We start from the raw sequence: 13,350 nt of genomic DNA on the forward strand, positions 1-13,350 counted from the left end.
TCATATCATTTTTACCTTTATTCCACTTTTATTAATGTTTATGTTTTAGTGAGCTTTCCAATTTGCTTGAAAAGTTATCGCTTTCATCACCAACTAAGCCACTTTTCTCCGTATCTTCAGTGTTTAGTACTATCATTTCACTTGCATCCAAAAGTCTTTGGCCCAAGCATTTCTCATAGGCAAAGAGTGAGCCAATTAAATTATTAATAGAATATTCATTCAAATTTTTTGATTCATAAATAGTAACTACTTTGGCATCAAACTTATCAAGTAGACAACGTAGAATTTTATTGACTTTTTTAGAGTTTGCAAATTCTTTACCTAAAGCATGTAATGATGTCAGAATTTGAATAAGCTTATTATACATGTCTAAGATCATCTCATAAGGTTTCATGAAAAATAGTTCATAATAATGCATTAAAATATTTAATTTGGATTGTTTGATTTCACTAGTGCCTTCTTAAATAGTGTGTAATTTATCCCAAATTTTTTTGCCAAAAGAGCACGTGGATACAAACATAAAATCATTAGAATTTAAAGAATATAAAAAATAGTTTAATGATTTAGCATTCAATTGTGCATTGATTTATTTTTCTCTACTCTATTGATTAAAAGGAATATCAGTTTTAATTCCATCTATAATATGTGACTGTACAGAATAACTAATTAAAATCATTTGCCATATTCGATAATCAGTTGCTTGCAAAAAAGTAGACATGCAAATTTTTTAAAAATCAAAAGTAATATTTTCAAATAAAGGTGGTCGGGTGATTGAAAATCCTTCTGCAATATTACGATTACAAAAATTAGCCATTGATTGAAATTTAAAAAGTTTTAAAACTTAATTTTATGAATCCCACTCTAATACTACTTGAAAGTGCTCTGATGGCACTTGAAAGTTCGATAGGGACGATAAGCTCTTATGAACTACTCTCAAGGCTAACTAAGAGGGGGGCGGAAAAGTTCTTTTAACTACAAGAAAAATCTTTTTTACACTTGTAGTGAAAATGAATTAAAACAATAATAAAAAGATTAATTAGAGATTTCACCCAAGTAATTAATCGCAATAAAAATAAAGTATAGAAAATAATAAGAAAGAACACACTAAATTTATAGTGGTTCGGTCAAACCTTGACCTTCGTCCATTCCTCGGAGGCACCCTCCAAGTATTGCACTAACCACAGTGTCTCTCCTTTAGCCTCCAAATCTAGTCGGAGAAGCCCTTACAAAATCACTTATACCTTCCCTGGTGTAGCGAAGTCACTAGGACCTTTGACACCAAAGAGATCTTCTTCTTCCCAAAACTTCACTCAAGATGAACCTTGAATTCGATGATACTAAGGTGCAAGCTTGCCGGAGCAACCGTGTGAACTCCCCTCCACACTCCCTTGAAACCCCCTCCAAGGATCTTCTCCCTCTCTCAAACTCCACCCTTTCCTCTCTCCCTTTTAAGTTCTCTCTTCAAATTTCCTCCAAAAGAATGAAGCTTTAATGGCTACCAAAGACACTTACTAAGTGCCTTGTCTAATCTTAAATAGAAGAGCTCCAAACTAGCTCTTAATTATAATAAACTAACATTATCATCCTGTACGATTAGTACAAATTAAGCTCAATCAGCCAGGATGATTTGGGACGATCAGAAGGTTTTTGTTTCTATCATCTCGGCCGATAAGATATCGTCCTGTATGATTAGTTCAAATCCATACATATCGTCCAGAACATCGCCCTGAATAAAAGGTGGCCGATGTTGATCGTCTAGGAACAACTAAGATTTTTTGAACTGATTATCCCGGCCAATCCTGCGATCGTCTAGGATGATATGATCGAGCAATCAATTCTTAATTGCTTTCCTTAATTTCCATATTAATTTAAGCATAATTATGTTGCATCATCCAAGAAGATGTCCTAAACGATATTTAAAAATAAAGCTACCTAAATAGATTTGGCGGTTGATTCTTTTTTATTTGAGCCTATCATCCCGACCTATACAAAAATCATCCAGGATGATAAGATTAATGACGGTTGCCATAATTAGGGTTTCTATTTTTAACTAATTGTCTAGGCTGATTTGTGGATCGTCCCGGATGATGTGACCAAAAATAGAGAACTCTAAAAATAGTCAAAAATAAGTGAACAAGGTTACAAGCAAGCATACACCCTTACAAAATAAATATACATTAATGAAACTTACAAATAACACTTGTTCTTCCAAAACTTGAGCCTTGTAAGGTGCACTGAAATCCTAAAGTGTTAGTAAATACATAAACAAAAATATATTGAAAATATAGCTAGATAACAAAAAGTGAGCCACAATATTTATTATTATCAAAAGCATAAACTCATAGGCTTGAGTTGTAACATTTTAAAGTTATTAGAATTTAATTACCTTCCAAAGGAAATCAGAAAAAATTGAACCACCAAAGAAAGCTCAATTTTGATGGACATTTATGTCTGCACAAAGTAAATAATTGTGATGAAGCTCAAGTACATCTAATTCATAAAAGAACAAGAAGGAGAAACTAAAAGTGTTGTTTTTAGAGAAGCAAAAGGGAGATTATTTTGAAAGAAAAAAAACTATATCTACAATAAATCTTTATAAAAAAGCATGATTGTTACCTTTAACTTCACAGCAAAATTTGATACGAAAGGAATGGAACTCTACTGAGGGAGGCTAAGAAGCTATCCAATATTGAAAATCTCATGATATTGGATTTTTTGAATAGGGATTTTCATCTTGCAGGCTTATGAGGCCAACAAGTAAGCAAAAATTTTTTAACCTGATTATCACAAGGAATCCTAAATTTTTGCTTTTCAACAAGCTTCCTTCCCAACAGGAGGTCAAGAAGAACTACAAATGTGTGGAATTTGAAAATTCTTGAATCTAAAAAGAAAAAAAGTTAGTGATTTTCTTTTATCCAGTTACATTTGAACTTTGAATAAAGAAGTAAATCATCCGCCTATTAGGATTCATGACCAATCTTAGGAGTAAAAAGCTAGTGACTTACGGTATTTATCTGAAGAAACACATGAAATGGCTGAAAGATCATTACCTTCACAATGAGCATCCAGGATTCATGACTAATCTTACGAGTAATGAAGCATGCAAAGAAGCGCGCGAAAGGGCTAAAAGATTGTTACCTTCACAATAGGTATTATTCATGATGACCAAATGCAAAGGTTTTTAGTGATTCTTTAAAAATATAGCATGCGAAGCCACGATAGGAGAAGAAGATGAAGTGAAGAAGTAAATGGAGGGGAGCGAAATGCGAAGAGGAGCAAAATCAGATGGAGCAGAAATCACTAGTTTCCTTCATCTTCCAAAACCTATAATGTGAGATGCTTAATGCAAATATTTTAGAAGTTCAATAGATCGATGTGGTAATTAATTAATGCAATTGATGGTTTTTTCATTTATTGATTTAAAGTACTCAATGCAATAGGTCAATATCGACATCTTTTCATCAAATAATGTGTAACATTAATTGCCTTTTTCCTACAAAATGCTTTTTCAGTTACTAAGTAATTAATTAATTATAATTTTAATAATTAAAATGAAATGATGAGATTTGATTTGAATAATTAAAATAGATGGCCTAGATTTACTATGGATGGAATCCCAAGCCACTTTTACAATAATAGTATAGATATTTGAAAAAAGTAAATTTTCTTATAAATAGATGATAAATAATTTAATTTAAAAATAGATTAATAAAAAAATATTAAATAAGCACAATCACCCATGGTGATTGGTGGAGGACATGACATACAATCCCCCTTATTAATCAAGTAACTTAAACTAATGTAGTTTTTTATCCCAATTAAATGTTAGTTGTACACTCATGAATATCTATGCAGGAACCTATTTCACAAGTGTCTGACAGGTTACATTCGAATCAAGCGAAAGGAACATACACTCCGCTCTCGTAATTGCTTTCATGAGGGACTCGCTCAAGAATAAGAAGAAGCTTCACACTAGAGCTTAGCGGTTCGAGACCGGTTACAACCTCTAGGCAATCGCCTCCCTCTAGGGAAGGGTGACCTAAGATGTTTCTCTCTTAGCCTAACAATTCCTTATATTTCTAAGCTAGAACCAAGATTTCAATGCTCAAATACATCTATTGGCTACCAATATACATTATCTTGCTTGAAGTCCTCCCTTGCACAGATGATAGAAGACCATAATCATATGTTACTCACCATTTGGCCTCAAATAGATGATTAGATCACTTCATCACCTCCCATCCTCACCAACTGGATAACACTCTCCCCCCTCCGTCTCAATGGAATGAACACTTATCATCATCCGATTTCATTGAGCTCACCTTCTTAAGTCGTTGACTGACTAAGTACCTATACTATACTAATACAAATTGATGGGATAACTACAAGGCAAGGCTTGACTTATGCTTCCTTCTTAATCCTGCAGGTGGGGAGGAGGGTAGGAAAAGAAAAGGATTTTTTTTTTCGAGAGAGGCTCCTTTAGGTGGGAGAAACAAAAGAGAGATGGTAGAACTCTAAATCTTTCAATGAGAAGAATTCACATATTAGAATACATAGAGAAATATAGGAAAGATAAATGATTGTAATTCTTAAGGAAAAACATTAAAAGCATCTCATTTGTTTCTCTTATATAACTCAAGCTCCACAATCCAGAGATCATATCATCCCTACTCTTATATTTCTAGCTTAGATAATAAAGATTTTTGCTTAGAGTTCATGCATCTCTTGAACTTATCTTCTCTTTCACCTCCTCATATTTGAACTTTATAACATTCTCCCCAGCGACTCTCAGTTCTCGTATAAAGACAAGTACATTCTGGCATCATCCACCAAATAAAATAAGATCCAACATCCCCTTAGGTGTGGTGAGTGTGGATCGATGTCAAAGGCAAGAGATCGTCATGTGCTAGTCAGCCTGAAGCCCATGAGAATATAATAAACCCTTACTATATGACCCACTGTAAACTACAATCTATGGAAGTGTGCCTCTTAAAATCCATTCAAGACGGTGTCATCAATGTTAACCTTCCATCATGAGGCTTGGGTTTGGGTCTAACAGGTTTGGTTTGATATTTGAAATCTATTGGAAGTGGTTTCATGCAAAGAGAAGGTCATTTGGTTTAAAATGATAGTTTAAACCCCTAAGGGGTATTTTGGTCAAAATTGGTTGGCCTATTCAGCCAGGCTCTACTAAGCTCAGGGATTGAGTCCAATGTACACCTAATGATGATTAGGATTCATTGGAAGAGGTTCTAAGGCTTAATTTTAAAAGTCTATATTTAAGTCTACGGAAAACTCCAAAATTACCCTTAACGGACATTTTTATCATTTTGCCCCCTAGTTGACTGAGGGACAAATTGGGTCAACCAAAATGCATTTTAATACTTAAAAATTATTAATCAAAGGTTTAGATGTGATTAGAAGCTTTCGAAAAGGTTCTAATGTCAAATTCTACTAGGTGACAATTCTAATGGCATAGGCCATAAATATTTGAAGGTTTTATAGTATTTGGATTTCAATCTAATTTATAGGCTTTAAGGCTCATATTAAACTCAAATTTGGAGGTTATACCCTAGGGACATTCCTAATCAATATGAAATTGATAGATCATGAATCAGAGGTCATTTAATTTGGGTTTAAATTGTTTAAAAAAAATCATTGAAAAAGGCTTTCAGGATAAGGCTTTTGAACCTTAAATTTTGTTCTTGATTTTTGTATTTGATTTGAATTTTGGGTTTTATTGCTTGAATTTGAGTTATCAAAATTGATCATAATTATTTAGATGATTATAAATAATTAGATAGGATGAAAGTTTGATAGAAGGTTGGTTAGGTTAAAGTCTGGGTTGGATTGTATTGAGATCTAGCTAGGTTTGAAACTTAAATTAATTTGAAATCTAGATTATCTAAGATTTGAATTAATCCTAGTATCTAGGTAGATCTATGGTCTGGATAGATCCTAGGGTCTTGATTGATCTAGGGTCTAGATAAATCCTAATGACTGGATTGGTCTTAGTGACCTCATACAAAAATGAGGTCAATAAATGGACCACCAATATATGTGATAGAATGAAATTCTATTGCACATATTAGCATTGATTAAATTGAAATGTCAAGTTTAGAATTCAAATCAAAAGGGAAGGAAGAAATTAACCCTAAGGAATTGAGTTTGAAGTGACACTAGGGTAGTTCTTGGAAAGGCATACTCTACCACTAGTAGATCTATTCCTAAGGGATGGGGAAAACCTAAACCCTAAGGAAAGGGAAGGTTGATTTTAGGATTTGAAATTAAAAATAGTGTACACTTTCTTAGGTATAATTACCTACTCATCTATATGCTTTTATTTTACCCTCCCATATCACGCCGCCATGACTGTGCCTCTTCTTCCCGATAATAATAATAGATGGTAAAAATAGTAGATGGTCTTCTCTCTGCTATGATGGGGGTAGTGATGGTAGGAAGGCTTTTAGGGTAGGCAACTATTGGAAGGTTTTGGAAGGAAAAGGTTTTGAGGCTTGCAAATAGGTTTTGATGGTCACCCATGATGCTCATTCTAAACTTTAAACTGTTGCCTCTAATCACGAGCAGCTTTCATTGGATGATAACCATTTTTGTGAGCTAGATATGGGTTTCGATCAAAACTTTTCTAGCATTCATTAGGACATGTATTCTTCTATCCGTGTGATTAGGTCAGAGCTCATGGAGTCTGATTTCCTTCGCTTGCCTATTCACATCTTTTCTCCTGTTTGTGAGCTTCTGTCAGACAACTTACATCAGGTTGGTTTCCCTAATTTGAACATCTGTGTGTGGATGTCCTAAATGATATTTTAGTTTATGATCATATAGTATATTCTAATTTAAAATTGTTAGGAAAGTTGCTATTTGCATGTTTTACATTCTTGCAACTTGTATTATTTTGATGATTCCAAATATTATTGTTTTATGTGTAGTTATCTCCTAACACTTTTTGGAAGATTTGTTTTTGCTCTTGTGTGTACTAATATTTCAGGAAAATCAAACTCCATACTACGAAGACTTCAAATCAAATTCAGCATGAGATACTTTGTGAAATTGAAGCTTGTACTTTTTATTTGAATTAAATTTGAGAGGGAGTGATTGTAATTGAGTGAATAAATTTACACAAACTTAAAGGAGATCTTGAAAAAGTTTTTATACTGATCGTACGGGACGAACATTGTTCGTACGGGACGATCAGATCAGTTATCTCCTTGTAAGAGCAATGGAACGGAAAAGAACTGAACTGGAAATATTTTCTAAGTCCTAATCGTCCAGACGAAATCATTTTCGTCCCAAGACGAATTTTATCATCGTACGAGGCGACCAGTCCTCTGGAAAATTTTCGTCCAAACGAAACTAAATATCGTACAGGACGATCAGCTCTCTGGAAAATTGTCGTCTAGACGAAAACAAATTATCGTCCGCGGCGATTGGTTCTCTGGAAAATTTTCGTCCAGACGAAATAAATAATCGTCCAGGACGATCGGCTCTCTGGAAAATTTTCGTCCAGACGAACATATTTTCGTCCAAACGATAAACCGACTTAGAACAGTTTTCAGCAGTTTCTAGAACCGACCTTGTAATAACCGTTCGTACTGGACGAACCTAGTTCGTACAGGACGATCAGCTGTACGAAGTCATTTCGTACACATATACAAATTGGGTCGTTTCAGATCGTTTAAGTAAAATCGTCCAGGACGATCCAGGATCGTACAGGACGATCCACTGCGTACAGAATTGGAAATTTGCAGTTTTTGGACGGTTTTTCTTCTCCTTTCTATATAAGGAGTCCTAGAAACTATTACAAATGCCTTTGGAGTTGTTTTCTCTTGAGAGGGATCATTGAGAGGGAGAAGATCCTTGGAGGGGATTTCAAGGGAGTGTGGAGGGGATATTCACACGGTTGCTCCGGCGAAGGCTCTCAAGTGAAGTTCAACAACATCGGTCCGGTTCTCTGCCGACACTTGGAGAAGTGTAAAAGGACGACAAAGTGTATCTCCCCCTCTTGGTTAGCCTTGGGACATTCACTTAGGCTTAACATCCTAATTACTAGACCCAACAAAAATATGTGAATATTTTGGAAGGAAGTTTGGATTCTTGAAGGGTAAAATCCCCCATTGCTGCAGCTCAAGATCCTCTTATAACTAAAAATTGCACTCCAACTATTTATGTTAATGCTTCTAAGCCTATTCCTCTTAAGTTGGAAGCAGTTGGTGCAGAATTTCAGTCCCTTTCCAACAAACAAAATTCTGCAAAAAATTTTAGGGTGTTTGGTGATCAAAGTCTAGGCCATTTTGCTTAGAGGAAGCCTTCTTATATGCCTTTAGACAAGATCCACATACAAGAGGTGCTTGATGAGGATGGTATTTCCTTGAGCCTTAACCTTAACAAAGTTCAAGAGAATATCTCTAAATTTGAATGTGCTCTAGTTGAGAAACTTCTTGGCAAGAGGATCTCCTTTGTTGGGCTCCAAGTTGAACTATCAAGGCGATGGTCTCATGTTGGGGAGTTTCAATTAATCGCCATTGCTCCAAATTGCTTTATTTATATTTTTCAAAGCGCCGAAGCTTGTGATATCATCCTTAGGGTTGGTCCTTGGATTATGACTAGAAGAATAATTAGCCTTGATCAGTGGTCATGTTCCTTTTTCTCTTGAGGATATGAAGGGGTTCATCTCACCTATTTGGGTACAATTTCCTCATCTTCCTCTAATATATTGAAATCCTTCCAATATTACTCGTATGGCTGCTATGATTGAAGAACCTCATTGGATGGACGAGCAATCATCCTCTTGGAGTCAAAGTTCTTTTGCTAGTGTGTGTGCCGGTATTGATCTTACACAGAAACTCTCACCTTGTAAGACTAAGCTACAGCCTATTAGCAGCACTCTTTAATTCTAATTTGGATTTATAGAATCCAGTTTCTCCTGTGCATACTCAGCCTTTGGATTCTACATTTCCCAACTTTCAGGTCAATTGGGAACTTGGAATATCATCACTAGAAGGCAAATGCCAAAGCAGAAAATCCATCTTCCCACAAACCCTTCTAAAAGTCATGAAATAAGGCATCCCATTCCAAATTCCAACCCATAGCCTATTGTCTTCACTGATAAAAAATCTCAACATAGAGGTCAAATCGTCTAGTACGATTCCAGAATTATACAGTATGATTAATTTTAAAACTGACTCACTTGGTATTGAATCTTAACTTTCTTGAATATGTATCCCTACATATCTACTCAACTTCATGGGTACATACTGCTCCTATAGGGAAATGGGCCTCTTGTTCTTAACATCAACTGGTCTCAAGTCTTCAATGATCTCTTTAGATTTGGCTATCATAGGGGTAACCTTGGATAATCTTGAAGTGGGAATCGGCGGTCTACCACTATGAAGGTGACCCTTGCCAGATCCCATTAAAACTATCTCCTCTATCTTTATAGATGGAAGGCAAAGCACCCAATGATATTCATCCACTAAAACTGAAGTGGCAAGCTGCTTAACAAAGTTGTTGTTTCGCCTCACTAGCTAAAGAGATAGGTTCGTTTCTTTATATTTCTCTACCTTTAGCACTTCCTTCTCAGGCTTATAAGAGATCACCCCCTTCAGGTGTCTCATATATTGTTCCTTAATTTGACCTACTTGAGTCGCACATGTGTGAATGATGTTCCTTAACATCCTAGTTCTTAAATTCTACTTCTCCTTCAAAGTTCTCTTGACTGAATAATTTGTAGGGCATGGTTGAGTGCTAGCTATCCAAGTAACACTCTCCTCCCCAACAGTAGTTATGAGGGGGTAGAGACATCTCCATTTTATGAGTGGAGAAGAGGCTGGGATTGATAGCTCCTCATCAGCCTAAGACTCAACTAAACTTAAGGCCTTTTACTCGGCCATCTTCTTTGTCTTAGTTATCTTTTTCCTTACCCTCCTCAGGTAATTCTTTATAATGTTCTTGCTGCTAAATGGTGTTTCAATACTGGAGGACTACTTCTCAAACACAAAGCTGACTTCAGTATCAACTGAGGATTTCTATTTCTTATCCTCCCTAGAGGATATAGTAGGCATGAGGATGACAAATACCTCTGTAGTGGGAATGGGGGAGTTAGTCTTTGCCCCAACTATTATCTCTACCATGGGGATGTCCTTGCCGCCGTCAACAATGAGGTTTATTATGGTTTCCCCATTGATATAAAACTTAAAAGTTTTGAACCCCATGCTGAACTGGATCAAATTATTCAGAATTAACTCCTTGACATAGAGATAATAATCAATTGAGAAGATTAATTTGCCAGCCATTGCTTGAAAACTTGAGTGTGTGAGATTTGAAAAGAAAATATTTGAATTAGAATTTTAAATTTGAATTTAAAAAGAAAGATATATTTTATCATGTATACCAAATTATAAAAACTATAATCTATCATGTAATGATAAAATATAAAGGTTGATTTTGATTTGAAGAAAATTTGAATTTTCATTATATATGTTTGAATATAAGAAAATGTTGTAGAAAAATATATAGCAATGATAAGCTAGATTTGATTTGATTAATTTTGAAGAGAAGTTTGAATTTTTGAGAATTAAAATATTTTCCTTGAATTTTAAAACTCAACACGTTGAATTCACATTCAACATAATGGTTTACAAAATGAAAGAAAAAATCAGGAGATTTTGGCTTGAATCTTTTACCCCACCATTTGATTCAGGGGTAAAATGTCAGAGCCCAGATTTAGATTTAAAGTTGTATTGCATATGTTAAACTACAAGTGGACATTATGGTAAACATATGTTAATGATGATCGAAGTTGATTTGAAAGGTATTTTTGGAAAAGATTTTAAATGTTTAAAATTTTAAGAGAACTTTCTCAAATTTTGAGACTCACTACATTGAGTTTTCTTTCAACATAAAGGTCTACAAAATTTAAAGAGAAAATCTAAAGGAACCTGACTTGACTCATTCACTAAACTAACTAGCTTGGAGTGAAATGTCAAAGTCTGGATTTGATTGAGAGTTAAAATTTGCATTTCATACGTTAAACTACATGAGGATATTGTAGGAAACATATAGAAATGGCGATCAAAGTTGATTTGAGTGATTTTGAAAAGATTTTGAATTTTTAAAAATTGAAATATCTTCCCTAAATTTTGAGACTCAACATGTTAAATGTACACTCAGCATGAAGGTTTACAAATTTGGAGGGAAAATCAAGGGGTTTCGGCTCTGTCTTTTACCTTGTTGATTGGCTCGGGGGTAAAATGTCGGAGTCCGGATTTAATAGGAGGTTTCAAGTTTGGAATTAACTTTTAAGAAGATGTTTATATTCAATCACACATACTGAATTATAAGAATTATAATCCCATTTGTAATGATAACTATAGAGATCGATTAGGATTTAAAAAAGATCAGTTTTTGCAAGAGGATTTAAACTTTATCTTTGAAATTAAAGGTCCTTTTTTAAGTTATGAAAGTTAACATGTTTGTGATATATTTGAGCATGTGAGTTTTCAATGTTTACAAAAAGATCTTAAAAGATTTGGCTTGACTCTTTTTCTCTACTAATCAAATTGGAGGTAAATTATCCAAGCCTGACTTTGAAAAAGCTTTCCTCGCTCACCTCTCTTTTGACAAGTCTTACTGATGTTGGCCACACTCACCCAAAAAAGAAATGAGTAGATGGACCAATAGAAGAAATGTAGTAAAAATTATCAATACAATAAAATTTGTACATTTATTAAAGATGGAGAGAGAGATTTATCCCTAGTGGAGTCACTATCTTTTTTATTTCAGTTAAAAAGTTGATGAGTTTTGAAAATTTTAATTTTCTTTGGGAGAATTGAATTTCTTGAATTACAATTTTTAAATTGAATACATCATTATGAACAATATATTATAGAAATTATTCCCTAATGGATTCAATTTATAGGATAAAAAATTCATCCCTATTATCGTAGTCAAATTCGAGCAAGAACTACATAAGACCTCGGAGGGCCAAAATGATTATTCAATCAAGTATTTTACTAAAATAATTTGGATAAAATGTCATAAATTTAATAATCAAAGTTATGATAGTAATTGATATATCTTTTTTAGGAAAGAAGATATCAATCGCTATTAATCATTTGAAGATGATGATAATGATCATCGAGTTGATTTTCTCCAAGATAATTAATTGATATTTTGAAAAGATTGATTTTAAAAATTGATTTAAGTTTCTAAATCTCTAATGAGCGTAAGCCCTCATAGTTAATTACATAATAGAAAATTAAAGTTTGATATAAATACTCTTAATTAAAATAATGGTAGAAATTTTATTTTAATATTTTAAAGCTTGATGTCTAAGGAAGTGAGGATAAAAATTCAATAGGGATTCGATCAAATTTAAGCACTTATTCCAGATGTTAATGGAAGAAAAGCAGGAGGCACTTTAGGATTCCTAAACATTTTGGAAATGCCACAGCTTATCCTATGTGTTTGGCTTAAATTTTGGATTAAAAGAGATTTAAGTTTGACTTTTCAAATTTATAAGAAGGTTAGGATTAGATTTCTATATGTTGAAGTCTTATAGTCTAAACCCACCTCAGAACGTCTAAACCCACCTCAGAACCAAAATTTGAAGTGGGCACTAAAAGTTAGAGGTATAAACCTAGTAATGTAGTGCAAATTTGGACTTACGTTGGCCTAATTTGGGTAGCAAGCTAACCACCTAAGCACTTTAAATTCATGATTTAAATTAATTATGAAGGAGTGATAGGGATGTTGTTTAGATAAGTTTAAGGAATTGGGGTTAACATTCAGAGTAGATCTTGAATGGCCCCTTGACTTGTGTTGGGTAATATGAAGCTTATAGAAAAATCTAATTAAATTTATATTCATTTAAATATTTTTATAATGCAATAGATGCAAATTGACTTGATTAAGATGTATAAATTTAAAAGAAGAAGTTAAAAAATCAAGCTTAAAAATAAGTTTTATCCTAGATATTGCATAATTTTCCCTTGACAGGACTACACCCTAACAAGTCAGGTGGCCTGTTGAGCCCGCAGGTGGGAAGGTACCTAAAAGGGAAGATATAAATGCATGTGATCCTTGGTGATCTGAGCTTTCTTCTTAAAATCATTAGAGTTTCTATATAAGGTTAAATTTTTTAATTTAATTAAAGTATAAAATGTTTATTTGTACCCTCATAAATCTCTAAATTTTCCAAGCAAAAACAAATGCGATATTAGAGTAAAAAGACTAGAAAAGCATATAATTTCTATTACATAATCAATTAAATAAATCAAATAAATTTAAATACTTAAATTGAAAGTCCATATGTCAAGTGCCACTTAATAT

The sequence above is a fragment of the Dendrobium catenatum genome, unplaced genomic scaffold (genome assembly GCF_001605985.2).
Source record: "Dendrobium catenatum unplaced genomic scaffold, ASM160598v2 fragScaff_scaffold_1497, whole genome shotgun sequence".
NCBI lineage: Eukaryota > Viridiplantae > Streptophyta > Magnoliopsida > Asparagales > Orchidaceae > Dendrobium > Dendrobium catenatum.